This window comes from Mesocricetus auratus, unplaced genomic scaffold (genome assembly GCF_017639785.1).
Source record: "Mesocricetus auratus isolate SY011 unplaced genomic scaffold, BCM_Maur_2.0 Super-Scaffold_100014, whole genome shotgun sequence".
In the NCBI taxonomy this organism is placed as follows: Eukaryota; Metazoa; Chordata; class Mammalia; order Rodentia; family Cricetidae; genus Mesocricetus; species Mesocricetus auratus.
The window spans coordinates 56,831,118-56,846,914 of NW_024429197.1; positions in this window are offsets into that span (position 1 = coordinate 56,831,118).

Consider the following 15,797-nt stretch of genomic DNA (forward strand, 5'->3'; position numbering starts at 1 on the left):
GCTGGGCATAAGAATCTAGAATGTAGAATGTCAGTTATTATCTTTCAGTGCTTGGATTCCATCACTCCATGCTGTCATGGATATTGGGATTTGTACCATGAAATCTGATGCCATTCTGATGGATTTGCCTTTATGTGTTATTTTATGTGTCTCTCTTGCACATTTTAGTATTTTTTAATGTGTTATCTATAGTTCTTGTTTGGTCTATCTTATGACATTGGAGATTTTTATTTCTGATCTTGTTTAATTTCCAAATGCCTCCTGAGTCTGGATGGTCATCTCTTTCTCCAAATGTGGAGAATTTTCTGCTGTATTGTTTTTGTTGGATACATTGCTTATCTCTCTGGTCTGAAGTTTGTCTTCTTCTACCCTTATGTTACATGCCTTTGGTCCTTTAGTGGTGTTCTTTAGAACTCACATGTTCTATTCATATTTTCTTTACTGGGGTCTCAGTGTTGTAATTCTCTCTTGTCTTCTATCCCTGCTATTCAGTCCTCTACTTATCTATTCTATTAGTGAGGCTTTATACTGAGTTATTTATTTGATTCACTGAGTTTTTCACTTCTAAAATTCTTATTTGAGTTTTTCCCAGTATTCCTATCTCTCTAATGAATGTCTGATTCATATCCTATAATGACTTTTATTTCATTCAAATATTTACTTGTGTATTATTTGATTTCTTTGAACATTCTTATAATCATTCCTTTAAATTGTTTTTATATGACTTTATGCAGTTCGTTCTCACTAAGCACTATTATTGTCTAACTTGTGTTGGAGATAAGTTATACTGCCTCAGTTTTTCATTCTTATATTACTTTATTGAGACTAGTTTTTTGATGGCTCTTGTGTGTGTGTTCAGCTATATTTTTTTCAATTGAAGTATTTGCAATGTTGCAGTGGGGATAAATTACAGTAGTGAAAATGCATAGTTCAGAAGGTGAGCCCTTGGTCTACTTGTTAACGGTTCCCAGTGTGACACCTGTATTTCCATTTCTCCCAAAGTGAAATTTTCATGGCAAAAAAGAACCACCCACTTTAATCCCAGAACTTGGGAGGCAGAGGCAGGAGGATGTCTGTGAGTTCAAGATCGGCATGGTCTACAAGAGCTAGTTCCAGGACAGCCTCCAAAGCCACAGAGAAACCCTGCCTTGACAAACCAAGAAAAAAGAAAGAAAGAAAAAAGAAAAAAAAAGAACCATTGCTGGATAGACCCACAGTGCAAATGTTGCACTTACTAGATGGTGTACTAACTAGTTAAAAACAAGCAATGGTCTCTTAACCTCCAATAAATAGACATTAATTAGAGAATAAACCAGTGAGGCTAGTACTGTGTATTCCAGGAGTGAGTTACTGAGATTAGCAGTGGAAGGGGCATAAACCAGGTAAATATAGAGATTTACATCATGGTAATAAACTTTTGTTCAGTTCAGTTGTAATTTCTCCTTTGTTCCTTGTGGGTAATTTCACATCAAAATGTTGTGATTGCCTATGATCATTCTGATGTTTATTTCTACTTTAGCTGCACTGTGGAAGAGTACATCGTTTGTGCAACTTGTAAATCTTTTTAAAGTTGTTGGAACGTATTTTATGCAAAGATATGGTACATTTTGGGTTATGTTTTAGTGCGCAGAAAATGAATATGCATTGCAGTCTGTGTGGGTGATCTAAGGATATCAATTAGATCAAGTAAGCTGATAGTATTCATATATCCTCTACAATTATTAATGTTTGTTTACACAGTGCATTCACTTTTTAGAGAAAAGCTTTACACTCCTATAGTAACTGAATTTGCATTACTTCTTATGTATCTCAATGGTCTCTTAAAATATGTTTTGAAGCTGTATTACCAGAACATAAATATTTAAGATTTCTATGTGTTTTTTCTGAATTACTCCTTTTACTTTTGCAAAATACATTGTTATGAAATGAATGTTTCCTAGTATTATCCTTGCTCTAAAATTTACTACAACTGTATTAAAATATCTAATTTATATGTCTTTAATAGTGACAGTACTGCATCTGCACCATTTTATTTTCAATTCAGTTGTGCCTTTCTGGTAGGCTCATACAGTTGGTTATTCCTTTCACACCAATGTGATGATTATGTTTGTGTTAGCACGATCCTGTGCTTTTATGTATGCTACATACCCTATAGGGGATTGATAGCAATTTATTAAACAATCAGTTATAATTTAAATATTAGGAATAGATCTCACAGTCATTTTCTTTGTTGCTCTGATAAAGTTAAGGCAGAGAGTTTTACGTGGACTCGTGGTTGATGGTATAGCCCATGGCAGTGCGGAAGTGTTACGTGGGCTCGTGGTTGATGGTATAGCCCATGGCAGTGCGGAAGTGTTACGTGGGCTCGTGGTTGATGGTATAGCCCATCGCAGTGCGGAAGTGTTACGTGGGCTCGTGGTTGATGGTATAGCCCATGGCAGTGCGGAAGTGTTACGTGGGCTCGTGGTTGATGGTATAGCCCATGGCAGTGCGGAAGTGTTACGTGGGCTCGTGGTTGATGGTATAGCCCATGGCAGTGCGGAAGTGTTACGTGGGCTCGTGGTTGATGGTATAGCCCATCGCAGTGCGGAAGTGTTACGTGGGCTCGTGGTTGATGGTATAGCCCATCGCAGTGCGGAAGTGTTACGTGGGCTCGTGGTTGATGGTATAGCCCATCGCAGTGCGGAAGTGTGAAGACCGGAGCCCGAGACAGCTGCTCACTGTCAGGAAGCAGAGAGTGATGAAGACTGGTGTTCAGCCTCATTTTTTCTATTCTGTTTAGTGTACCACTTACTGTACATCTTCCAGCCTCAATTAGCCTAACTGTGATGGTCTCCCACAGGCCTGCCTAGCGACTTGTCTCCTAGGTGACCCAAGATCTTGCCAGGTTAACAGTCAATCTTAACCTTTGTAGCACCTATTTGTCATTAAGGCAACTTCCATGTGACCTCTGGGCCGTTCTCAGAAGAGGCCTGTGATAAGCTTTGTGCTTCATCTCACCCATATCTCTCTGGATTCCTGTTTGAGATGTGGCCATTCCCCCTGCTTCTCCATGACTTGATGACAGTCACTTAATGCTCTCACAGAAGGCCATACTAATGGGCCATCCAGTCCTGCACTTTGAACCTCTAAAATTTCACTTCTGTATAGGCTTACATATTTTATTTCCATTCATCATTTCAAAGATCCCTTTTTATTGTCTGATGGTACAGACTGAATAGTGTCCCCTGATAGTCATATACTGAAGTACTAACTCCTGCAATTACAATGCAGCTATGTTTGGGTATGGAGTCTTTAATGAGGTAATTAAGGTAAAAAAAAAAGTTGTCTATATGGACTGCAGTTCAATATGACTGGTCCTTACATGAAGACACAGAAGAAGATGCAGAAAAAAAAACCCTTTCAGAGGTTCTACAAGAAGACGCCTTTGTTGTTTAGTTTAGTGCAATATAGTTAGGGTCTTAACTTACACTTGTTATTCATTTGGAAGATGCTGTTTCATTACTTTTTGTGTTGTAGGTGGAATCAAGTATATTAGGCTGACACTTAAGGTGTACCAATGTATCTGGGGGTATTTCAGGGTGAAATTAACATTTGAACACGATGTGGTAAAGAAGACTGCTTCTCAATACCTGAGCACGGCCATCAAGCTGTGAAATGCAAAGTTAGTACAAAGTGTGGAAGGAAATGAATTCTTTTGTTTTCTTGCCTCAAGTCTTGAATTGACACACCACTTCTTATCTTCTTATGCCCTTGGGCTTGGATTTACATCATCAGCTCCCCTTCTTTCTAGGCTATTGTGCTAGAACTGACTCATAATCAGCTTTCCTGGGTTTCTAGAAGAGGACAGCAGATACTCAGGCTCCATTAAAGGGTCTATAGTCATGAGACCCTCTTCCTTATATCATGTAAACCAAGTAGGTAATGAGGAAAAGTAGCAATGCATACGCCTGTATAGACATATATGACATAGATACATACATATGTGTATAACATGCCATGCAGTGTGCACTCATGTTAGATAGAAATGATGTAGGTTACGTTATGTTATACATATCTAATACATCCGATTTGTTTTATTCCTTTGAAAACCCTAAATAATAAAATGATCATGGAACAAACAAGAAAAAGATTTTCAGAAAAAAAAAACCTCAGAAAGATTTCTAACATCCAGAACTATGAAGAAATACACCTCTGTAGTTGTAGTCATCCACTCTGTAGGACAAGTAATAATAGGAGCTAGAGCAGGTAACTGAGTGCAGCTTGCACAAATTCCAAAAAATCTGACCTGATTCTCACTTTAGTGCCTAAAATTCTGTGTGTCCACTGTATTCCCTCTGGCATTTAGGACTTGCTGTTTCTATTTTGCTGCAGGTGGTTTATGACTTACCTTGATGATTTCGTAGAATTTATTCTGCTGGATTTATTTTTCTTTCTTTTTTTTTTAGATTCTACCAAGTTTGACAGAAAAAAAGGTCATTATTAAGGAGGCATTTATAACATATCTTTTTTTTCCTGGGACTCTATTTATAAGCACAGGTTGTCACTTGACATTATGTCTTGGACAGCTTAATCTCTGCTCTAGCTTTGTTTGTTGGTTGGTTTCATGTTTCTGAGTTCCATTATGCCATCTTGAATTCTAATGTCTTTTCTATGAGAGTGCACGTTGCTCACCATGTCCATTGAATTTCAAATTTCGTGTCTTATATATTTTTAGTTCTAGGATTAACATTCTTATACTTCATAACTTTATCTTCATGACACTACAATGGCATTTACAGCTTTAGTGTATATCATGATTCACTTAAAATCTTTGCTAATTTCACCATATCTTTAATTTCTGGACTATTTTTAATAACTGGTTTGTCCTTTTAGACGATGTCATACTGCCCTAGATGATTGCATATTTAATTTGATATCAGTAATTTTCACACAAAAGCAATTTTGTTTTACAATTATTGATTTATGTGTCCTGGTCTTTTGTCTGCATGTATGTCTGTGTCACACACATGCTTAGTGCCTGAGAAGGCCAGAAGAGGGTGCTGGATTACCTAAGATTGGAATTACAGACAGTTGTGTGTTACTATGTGGGCACCGGGAATCAAATCCAGGTCCTCTAGAAGCTCAGTCAGTGCTCTTAACTACTGAGTCACGTTTCATGTCCAAAAGCAATTGTTTTTATTGGATCGTTTCTTCTTAATAAGTGTTGGAGTTAGTTCTGGGAGGTGGTAAAGTAACTTCCATATCAGCTTGACTTTTTGATCCTTTTTTTAAACCAGGTTGTGGACTGGCCAGAGTCATATGACAGCCAAATTAACATTTTAAGTTTTAATTACTATGCCTTAGAGCTCCATGAAACAAAAAATGCCTTTGATCTCCAAGGCCCTTGCCCAAGGACAAATAGTGCCTGAAATGCTGGAGGCTGTTGTTTATGGGAGATAATAGGCCACATGTTTTGTTTGACCTATCTGCACCAGATGTGCTTGATCACATGTAGAGGGGAGGTTCAGATACGGGAAATATGTCAGAATGTACACTTGACCCTGATTGGATATAGGTTGGAAGTAAGTCAGGATGTATGCTTGCTCCTGATTGGACCTGATATGAAATACTTACACTGTTGCAAAACTTGATTTGAGGTCAATTTTTTGGCAAACCCAAAATGGACCTGACCAGTATTAGTTAAAGTTTGCTTCAAATTGGCCTTCAACCACGATAGTAGCCTTATTTTTGATTGATGGGATTAACAGCAGTTTTTCCTCTACAGGTTTAAGGTCAATGCTGAATGCCTTAGGCTTCCAGTAAGGGTGTGTGATTTTTGACAAATTCACTTTATGAGACTTCACTGTCTCTTTCTTAGGGAATTTTTATGTTGGGAATGTGTAATTTCAGATTCAGAAACAGACTCCAGAGGATGCCTGCTTGGATTTCTGCAGGTATTTTCAGTATTGTTTCTGTCTCCTATAATCTTCCTGCAAACTCCTGCTGTCTCAACCTCCATAATTATGAGTTTTTGTTTGGGTCCTTCTGGTTTTTAGCTATCCTGAAAATTATCCAGAAAATAAAACAAATCATAAACCCAAGACTCATGCCACCATGGAGAATGTAGACATCTACTCAGTATTTTTTCCCTTTGGATTATGATACAGTAGATCATCTAAAACTAGCAGCCTTACCTGTTGAAGCCTAAAGTTTGCTTTCTCTTAAACACAAAGCAAGCAAGACCAGTTACTTTAATGCATCAGAGGTAGAGCAGCAACAGCTTGGTTGCTTCTTAGTAGTCTGTTTATAAGTTATGGTGCAGCAGGGCAGAGGTTTTATTAAAGGAGTGTCTTCCTATTTGTCAAATTTCAGGCTTTACTTCTAGGTACATTCTTACCCAAGGCAAGTATGAATTAGGACTACTATGCAAAGATTGTGTGTCACTCAGACTATATAGAAATTCCAGAACTCCATGTGACTATGCATTTCAATAGCTATGCTGACATACTCTTGAGCATGTACCAGAAGTGTGTGGTATCCAGAGGGTACCATTCATGTGACATGTGTAACTCTTTTTGAAGATGTAGGAGAAAGGACCTGATTTTTCTTTTGAGACACGGTTTTGGAGTGGAATTTGTGATACTGTACTATATTCCTGAAGGAAAGAGACAATGACTACAGATGCACAACCTGGGCTACATGTGCTTTCGACTGTATATATGCAAATATAATCCCCTGAAATTAAAATATAAATCATGAAGCATTTCCTCAGCATACACAGTATTCAAAACAAGGTGGTGCTTGTGAAGTGTCTATGCCTATTGCTTGACTAAGAAATATCTACTTAGGGAGACAAAGCAGGAAAATGAAACAGATACTGAGTGCACATTGGTGCTATACACTGGTCTGGGTGTGCCAAGCTCAGAATTTCTGCCACCATTCCATCACAAGTATCCAGTGGATTCCTTAGGATGTAGCTACTTTCTTGGGACATCAAGCCACCTACATGTGCTCTCAACTCCAGGATGGGCACCATTTTCTCTTCAGAAGGGAATGATGTTCCTCTGACACTCTTTCCACTGCTTCTGGGCAGAGAGAGGCTTACTCAGACATGTGTTTCTTCCTCATCTCTGTCCTAGCCTGAGTTGCACACAGCCATAGGCAGGCACTGGGTAACAGCTTTTGTTCTCTTAATCCATCTCTAAATCATTTTGTCTGAAGCTTTTCTGTATAAAGGTGTAAGACGCACTCCAGGGCAGTCTAGGGTATAGAAGGTGTGGCTCTGTGTGAGCAGAACACATGAGAAGGGGATGTTTTGTGAACAAAGATAGGTAATCTCACCTCCGGGGTATACTGCTCATCAGGGAGTGTCACTCCAAAGTTATTCGATATGTATGAGTTATTTTTTTTTGTACTTAGCAGAGAGTAGTTTGTGTTGTATAACAAATACCAGCCTGCACATTACAAAGTAGTTTAAAAACTGGAACTATTGTTATTTAATATACTATAAAATACCCTATAAGTAAACAGATATACTTCACCTATCTTAACTTCCACTGTTGCCTTCTACTCTTCATCTCAGGGTAACTTACACCCTCGGTGAAGTTAGCATTTTTAAAAATATAATATTGTTATGAATTTTTGAGAAGTTCATAAAAGCATACCATTGTATTTCAGTCATATTTATCCCCAACACCTTTGCTAACTCCTCCCAGAGCACCCTTCCCAGACCTCCTCCCAACTTCATGTTCTCCATATCTTATAATCCACTGTGTACAATCTATGCTGTCCATATATTTATGCGATAGGGATATCTAATTAAACATGGTAGAACTAACAGAGTCCACAATATTAATGAAAATTGACATCACTCCTAGCAGCATCAACTGTCAATAATTTCTCAATTAGGAATTGATCCACAATAGCTCATCCCCTCCATGTTGGAATATTGACTTGGTTTGTTCTGGTGAAGGTCTTACACAGCCAAGCTGCAGTGAGTTTATGAGTGCAGACCTTCTTTCATTCCCATCTGTTTTGGTCTGGCCCTCCCTGATCTCTGGCTCTTACAATATTCCAATCCCTTATTCCACAATGATTTCTGATCTTTGAGAGGAAGGCTGTATAGATGCTCCAATCATGGCTGAGCACACCACAGACACTTATTCTCTTCACTTTGACTAGTAGTGAGTTTTGGCATTAATCACCATCTTCTGCATAAAGAAACTTCTCTGATAATACCTGAGAGCCTCACTAATCTATGAGTATAGAGATACAGATTTCATGGGTAGGTTAGATATTATACCTATTTAGCAAAATAATAGTAGTAGCCTCACCTCTGGAACCCATAAGTTCTTCAACCTGAGGTTCTTTGTTTGATTTATACAGAAGACCTGAATTTCCTCCTGTGGAATGGGCCTGAAATCTAATCAGAAATCAGTTGGCTTCCCCAGAAAATTTATGCTGCTATTGCACAAATGGGCATACCTTGCCAGGCTGATCATTACTGTAGTTGCAAGAGAGTTCACAGCTGGGTAAAAGAATTGATCCCCTCCTCATCAGCAGCATTGCACCTTCTGTTCAGAGAAAAATATCTTCTTATCAGTAAAGTACCAACTGGATTTCTGCATGTCTTGTGGCCAAATTTGGTGGTGCCTTAAGCAATAAGATCTTCTGGGAGGCAGCCAAGAGCAATGACAATAGCATGTGATGTCTGGGATTTTCTGGGACACCTTCAATCAAAAACTCTAAAGGAGGTATTCCACATCTGCCATGGACTTTTTATTTAGCTACTTATGACTTCTAGAACAAGCATTATTCTTTGTATAGGGTAACTCCAAGTTTTGAAACATGAGCTATACCATACGGAATGGCCCAATCTTATCTGATCTCATGACTACAAATATAAATGTGAAGCTAATAAAATTGTACTCTTTGCTCTACACTTGTGTCTCCTTGTATTTGAGATACTGCAGCAGTGGGTTACTGGTTGGTTTGACTGATAGATATTTTCAAGTGATATTTACTAGCAAAGTGAAGAAGTGATGGGAAAAGGAGGAACGAGTATGGTAAGCAAGGTATATGGGTTGGAAATATGCTGTAGTATTTAACCTAATTTCAATACACAAGCCAAGACTTTTTAAGTTGTAGAACAATGAAGGACAGTTATGGAGGTCTATTTTGGTGAGAAAAAATTGAAACACAGTGAGTACAAGGTACAAAATTTCAATTAGTTATAAAATATTAGAGAAATTGAAACACTAAAGTGTTAGGGAAAAAGGACGATGCCACCAAAAATTGAACAAACAACTATTATGCCCACACACACACACAAACACATACACACACACACACACACACACACACGTACACATAAACTCATGTACAAACTAACTCATAGACAAAAAAACCCAACTAAATGGAGAAATCAATAACCTTATTAAAGCCTGTACTCCTTGTTTCTGTGTTTTCAAGAGATGAGGTAGAGTGTCCATGAGGATACCTGTGTGAAGTCATCTCATACACAGAATTTGTACTGATTTGTAGGTAACGGTGGAACTTCTCTGGATGGGGAGGGTGCTGAACTTAAGGTAATATTCACAGGTATAGGTGGAGCCTTGTGGCCTAGACAATGAACTCCCTGCATGATGGTGGACAGGAGTAGATCCTTGTTGAAAGTAAGGCCCTATGGCTTATTGTAACAGGCACCACATACTTCAAACATAGCACTTTAAAGAATCAAGTTGGAACTCACCTGGATGCTTCCTGCCTCTCCTAGTACAGGCTTTCATAGCACAGGATGTTGCTCTATAAGCTATCAACAGAGAGAAGCAATTGACATTTCTAGTCATATGAGAAGCCTATGATCCGCAAACTGACTAGACTGGCAAAATATCCACCATGTTACAGTAGTACCACATTATCTTGGGGGTAGCTAATATCTATCTAATTGGGCTTAAAACCCACAAAGCAGGAAAGAATTCATGCTGGGTATGGTAAACCTAGCCAAATATATGTGGCTGGAGATGTCATAGACCTGAGAAGAACCTTCTCCTGCTATTTTCCCAATATAAAATCTTACTGTGTTCTAAATCCTTATTCTTATGCCCACAGATGACTATAACTATTACCCTTTAAGAGAGAAGCTCTTTTCTCTAGCAGATGGAGACCTGCAACTAGTCAAATATAGAGGATAAGTGACTGTGGAGTATCCAACCCCAACTGATACATCTCCAATGCAACCTTATAACCAAGGCTCAGGAAAATTTGCAGAAGAGGGGGAAGAAAGATTTTAAGTACAAGATGATTGGGAAGTCTTCTTGGAGATAGTAATAGAGAAGCTATGCCCATGAACTCCCAACAGTAAGGCTGCCTGCACAAGATCAGCATAATAACAACACTCATCAACTTGCCAACGTGGAAAGGGGAAATTCCAAATGGTCCCACCCCTAAATGAACACCTAAGGTGATTCAATGAGAATCAGTCTCTTCCTGGGACAAGCTCCCACACATATGGTCTGATCCCAAGTGAGCATCCCTGGACACATGTACATTAGAGTAAAGATAAATGGACTCAGTGAATTATATATACATTTGGCACATATGTTTGTAAGAAATGACAAACTTGTCAACCAAAGTGGCAGCACCATTTTATACTCCCATAAGCAACAGAATCTAGTCCCCGTTTCTCTGCTTCTTATGTAGTTTTGACTTATTTCATTCGAATATTTATGCAGTACTAGCTCATAATTATTTTAAATTTTAGTTCCTCTGATGACATGAAATATGAAAATAACTTTGACATGTTTATTTCCCAACATATAACAAATACTTTTATTGCTGTTTTCTGGCTTCTATCTACTTTTGTTCCTTTTATGACATTTTGTAATATTGCTAACTTAACCAGTATTTTTAAAAAAAATGTCAGAAAGGGAACACAAATGGATGGAAGCCAAAGACAATTAATAAGAAGCAGCCATAAAACAAGAAAACTTGTCATTAAACATACATGTGCACTCTAGAAATTTAATGAAACATTTGTCTTTGTTATGTAAATAAAGGTCTCAAAGAAGAGAGGCAAAGGCCTATGGAGATTGCCTCTGGGCCTGCTTCATGTTTTTTTTTTCTGTTTGTTTTGGTTTTTTGTTTGTTTGTTTTTTCAAGAAAGGGTTTCTCTGTGTAGTCCCGGGATGCCCTTTGTAGAGCAGGCTGGCCTCTAACACCAAGATTCACGTGATGTGCCGCTGCTTCCTGAGCTGGGATTGACGGTGCGAACCACTATGCCAGGCATGCTTTGATCGGAACAGTCTTAACAAGACTAAGGGCTAGCAGATGTAGATTGAGATAGAAGTCACATGATTAAATGTGGTTAAGATAATTTGAGAAGCATTAGGAGCCAAAAGGGCCCCTCTAATTCTACTTGCCGATACCCATTCATCTGACTCACACAAAAGGTTGGAGTCAGTCACACTTTGGGCACATTGGCCCCCGTGTTTTGACTTACATGTGGCAGCACATACCTTCTGTGAGGAAGGAGACAGAAGTTTACGACATTTCAGATGACCCGGTTTAAGCCTGTGCTAGTTTACCAGATCGGATTTGTTAAATGTTGTGTAGCAGGCCTGTGGCATATTCATTAGATGAATTCTGAGGCAGGGGATTGCCCAGGAGTAACAAGTCACAGAGTACTAAACATGTTCAAAACAGGGCCTTGAAGAGTTGGCAAAAAGTATTTTGTTTGATTTTGGAAGAAAGATTTTAAAAAATCATACATTCTGGGGAAGTATGCAAGTCTACATCTAATGGGGCTCCATTAGAAACTTACAGTGGGACTTTAAGCAAATTATCTCTGCTCTGTGAGCCAGCTTCTCAACGAGTGGAATGCACGAAATGACATATCACAGCCTGTTGAAAGTTTGCATTGAGCTGGTATTTGGAAAGTATTTATCACCAGGCCTAGCACATAGTAGGCAATGTATGTCTTTTCAGGCTGTGACGCTCAGTGCCGGGGTCCCTGGTCTTAGTATGGGTGGCACTGGAAGATGTGGAAAGGGGAGGCTCCAACCAGTTACGTATTAACTGAGAGTTGTGTTCCTACTTTTCTTCAACTAATGCAGAAAGCCAGTCTACAACCACTTATTTTCTAAACCATCACAACCCCTAACACTAGTCTTTAAACATTTGTCCTTATAATCACAGATAAGTGCAGTCTTCACCCCTCACTGAGGAAACTTCCTTTTGCAACAGACTCAAACCATTGCTGAAAACCGAGACCAATAAAAATGCTGAATTGTGAAGCCCATTTCAGATGGATACATCCATAAAACACTCACTCCTGTGTCTAAGGCTCAGGGAACGTTGCAGAAGAGGGGCAAAGGGAGTCAGAGGACCAGGGAAATTGCTGTGAGACTGTGACTCCTAGTAACACCAGAAGCTGTAGCCATGAAGTCTCACCAACATGACTGTCAAACTTGAAGGTGAAAGCCCATGAGGCCTTGACCCTATACAAAGAACTACGTGCAACAGAGGAAAGCTGAAAGTTTAAGAGGTATCACTCCCCAGGGAAGACAATCAGTTGTCCAGTGCCAAAAGTGCAGTCCTAAATAACATGCATCTAGCTAACATTGTATGGATTCAACAGGTTATATTTAGGAATATCTATGTATCTACAAAGCTATTTGTCTATCTATTCAGCAGGTTATATTTAGGAATGTCTAAGCATATATACAAATCTATCTATTCAGCAGGTTACATTTAGGGCTATGTATACACAAATATGTGTGTATATATGCATAGAATAACAATTTTTAAAAAGCCGTGCATTTAAAGGAGAGCAGGGGAGTGGTGTACAGGAGGGCTTGGAAGGGGAAAATGGCAGACAGAAATGTTATAAATAAATTATAGTCTCAAAAAATAATAATATGTGTTCTTAGTTTCCTCCCCTGGTAAGTAAGAGGCTTTGACCAGACAGGCGTTAATGTTTTCTCCCAATTCTTTGATCAGCCTTCTATCCCAGTACTGCCTACTGACAGGAAATCTCAAAAGACAATGAAATTCATTGAACACGACTTCCCAGTGGGTAAGGCAAATGGACATTTAGTGTTCAGCAAGAAAGGCTCTTTTGTTTTATAAATCTTAAATGGAGTCAGACTAAGCTCTGTGCCTAAGCTGAAAATGTGCCCCTTCCCCAGTCCAGTATCTTAAATCTGCTTAATCATTACTGAAGCTATGGGCAGAGAAAACAGATACGGAAGGCTGACAGATCAAGGGTATGGGAAAATATGAGGAAATCAAGGGGAGAATCCAGTTTGGACCACCTCCTCTTTCTTTGAAAGGGTTGAACAGTCGCCAGAAGACCTCAGAGGGCAGCCTGGAACCCTGTCCTGCCAAGGGATCACTCCACACCCACTCGCTGCAGTTGCCATGGTAACCTAGGCAGTGAGAACACACAGGTAATACAAAGAGAAGCTATGTATCACATTGATTCCCTTCTTAACAGATTTTCTGAAGTGTCAATAAGTTTATGTTAGCTAGAATGAATGTCTGAATTTAGGCTTCAAAAAATATTCCTTTCCCCCACCCCAATCTGTATAATTACTGTTTTTTTCTCTCAAAGTCTTTCAAAATACTATAATTAACAGATTGGCAGATAACCCATATAACCGCAGTTAAGGCAAATATAGTATGCAGCTGTCTTTGCATTAAGTGATTAAATCAAATAGCACAGTTTTGAAGTGCATTTTATAAAGCATAAATTTACCTCCTGGCAAAACCGTCTCCAGTCACACACCCTGCACCATCTGTTCTCTCAGTCTTAATACCATATTTCCCAGGACGTTAGTGATGGAGAGCAAAGCGACCAGCTGTGCGCAGCCAGGAGCTGCTGGGGGATCCTTCAGAGTAAGCAGCAACTCCTGGATTATCTTACAGATGCTCAGAGTAGCCGTGCATATCATACTTGTACACAGGACATGCATATGTGACACACATGACATGTGTGAATTCATTGCAGGAAGATCTACCATTTTGAGAATAGGTGCTTTCCATGAAGGTACTATATGGACGGTTTTTTTTTTCTTTTCTTTTTTTTTTGGTTTTACGAGACAGGGTTTCTCTGTATTGTTTTGGAGGCTGTCAGTCCAGCCCGGCCTCGAACTCACAGATATCCGCCTGTCTCTGCCTCTGGAGTGCTGGGATTAAAGGCGTGCGCCACCACCGCCTGGCTGGATATGGTTTTAAATGCAATTTTCTTTCTTTTATATTTTTAGTTCAATGCATTTTTCAAGTACTTATTCTTTTGTTAATTTCTTGGGGGTAAATTACTCATTAAAGAATAATTAATCCATTGCCTCTGTGACATACTAGGTACAAAGTATTATGGGTAGCATAATAAATAGTGCCAGTCCTTGCCATCTCAGAACTTATAGTCTAGCCTGGAAGTCTTTTATTGATATACAACTTTAATTAAAGTTGATGGTTTTGACATAACATACAAGCTCACGCAAGCATAGCTTCCTTTAAGGTTTATAAAGCAAAGTATGAATTATCTCAAATATATATAAACGTAGTAAGTAAAATGGTGCAATACACACTATATGCCACCTGCCTCCCAGAGTGCTAATTCGGTGGATGAAACAGAAACATTTCATCATGCAGTGGAGAAACCTGAGGGTAGGTATAGAGGGAAATGCTACCTTTGATGATGCTGACTGTTTCATAGGGTTTCTGGGATATCTAGCAAGTATTGAGGCTAGGGGTGTGGAGGCAGAGACTACAGCAATGGCTATCTACCCTGGCTGCTCATTACAATCTGTTGGAGACCCCTTTAATCCCAGCACTTGGGAGGCAGAGGCAGGCAGATCTCTGTGAGTTCAAGGCCAGCCTGGTCTACAAAGCAAGTTCCAGGACTGCCTCCAAAACAATACAGAGAAACCCTGTCTCCAAAAACAAAAACAAACAAACAAACAAAAAACCACTGAGGCTCAGAAGTAAGCCATATCCATTAATTAGAAACTCCAAGAATGGTGCTTTCAAAAACATCTCTTTTTTATGTTTTCAGGGTCATTTTAAAAATCCCTACTCAATAGAAAGTGATAGTTGAGCTAGACAGGACCAAGAGATAATACCATGCAAATGTGTCAGCACTGGTCACAGGAGTGATAATTAAATCAAATTTGAATTCAAGTGCTCAACCACATTTTAAGCATGTGACTAGTGATTAAGGTATTAGACTACACAGAGTTTGAGTCTCTACTGTCTTTTGATCGAGTAGTTCCAGGTATTTCCTAAACGGCCCATGGGCTGCAAGTCCCCAGGGTAGATATAAATACAGCTCAACACAGAATAAAAATTTACTTAAAACATCAAGGGTTAGGAAGATGGCTCAGCTGGTAAAGTGTCTGCCGTGCAATCCTGAGGACCTGACGTTGATCCGGAACATCCACATTAAAAAAAACAAAAAAACAAAAACCAAGAAACAAATATGGCGCCGGTCTGTAATTCTGGCGCTGAGAGGGCAGAGACCAGAAGACCCTTGGAGTTTGCTGGCCAGACTATTTAGTTGAGTTGGCCTTCTTCAGGGCCAGTGAAAGACTCCACAGCAAAAAACAATGTGGAGCATGACTGAGGATGACTCAGTGTTAGCCTCTGGCCTTCACATACAGATGTGTGTATATGTATACAACCAAACAAAATGTGACTTGTTTGGCAACTTGAAGCGTAGGCTTTGTAGCATGATTGAAGATGAACAGTGTCAACCTTTGGCTTCTACATAACCTTTGCTCCAAGATATGTTTGTTTGTGCATACAAACAAGTGAAA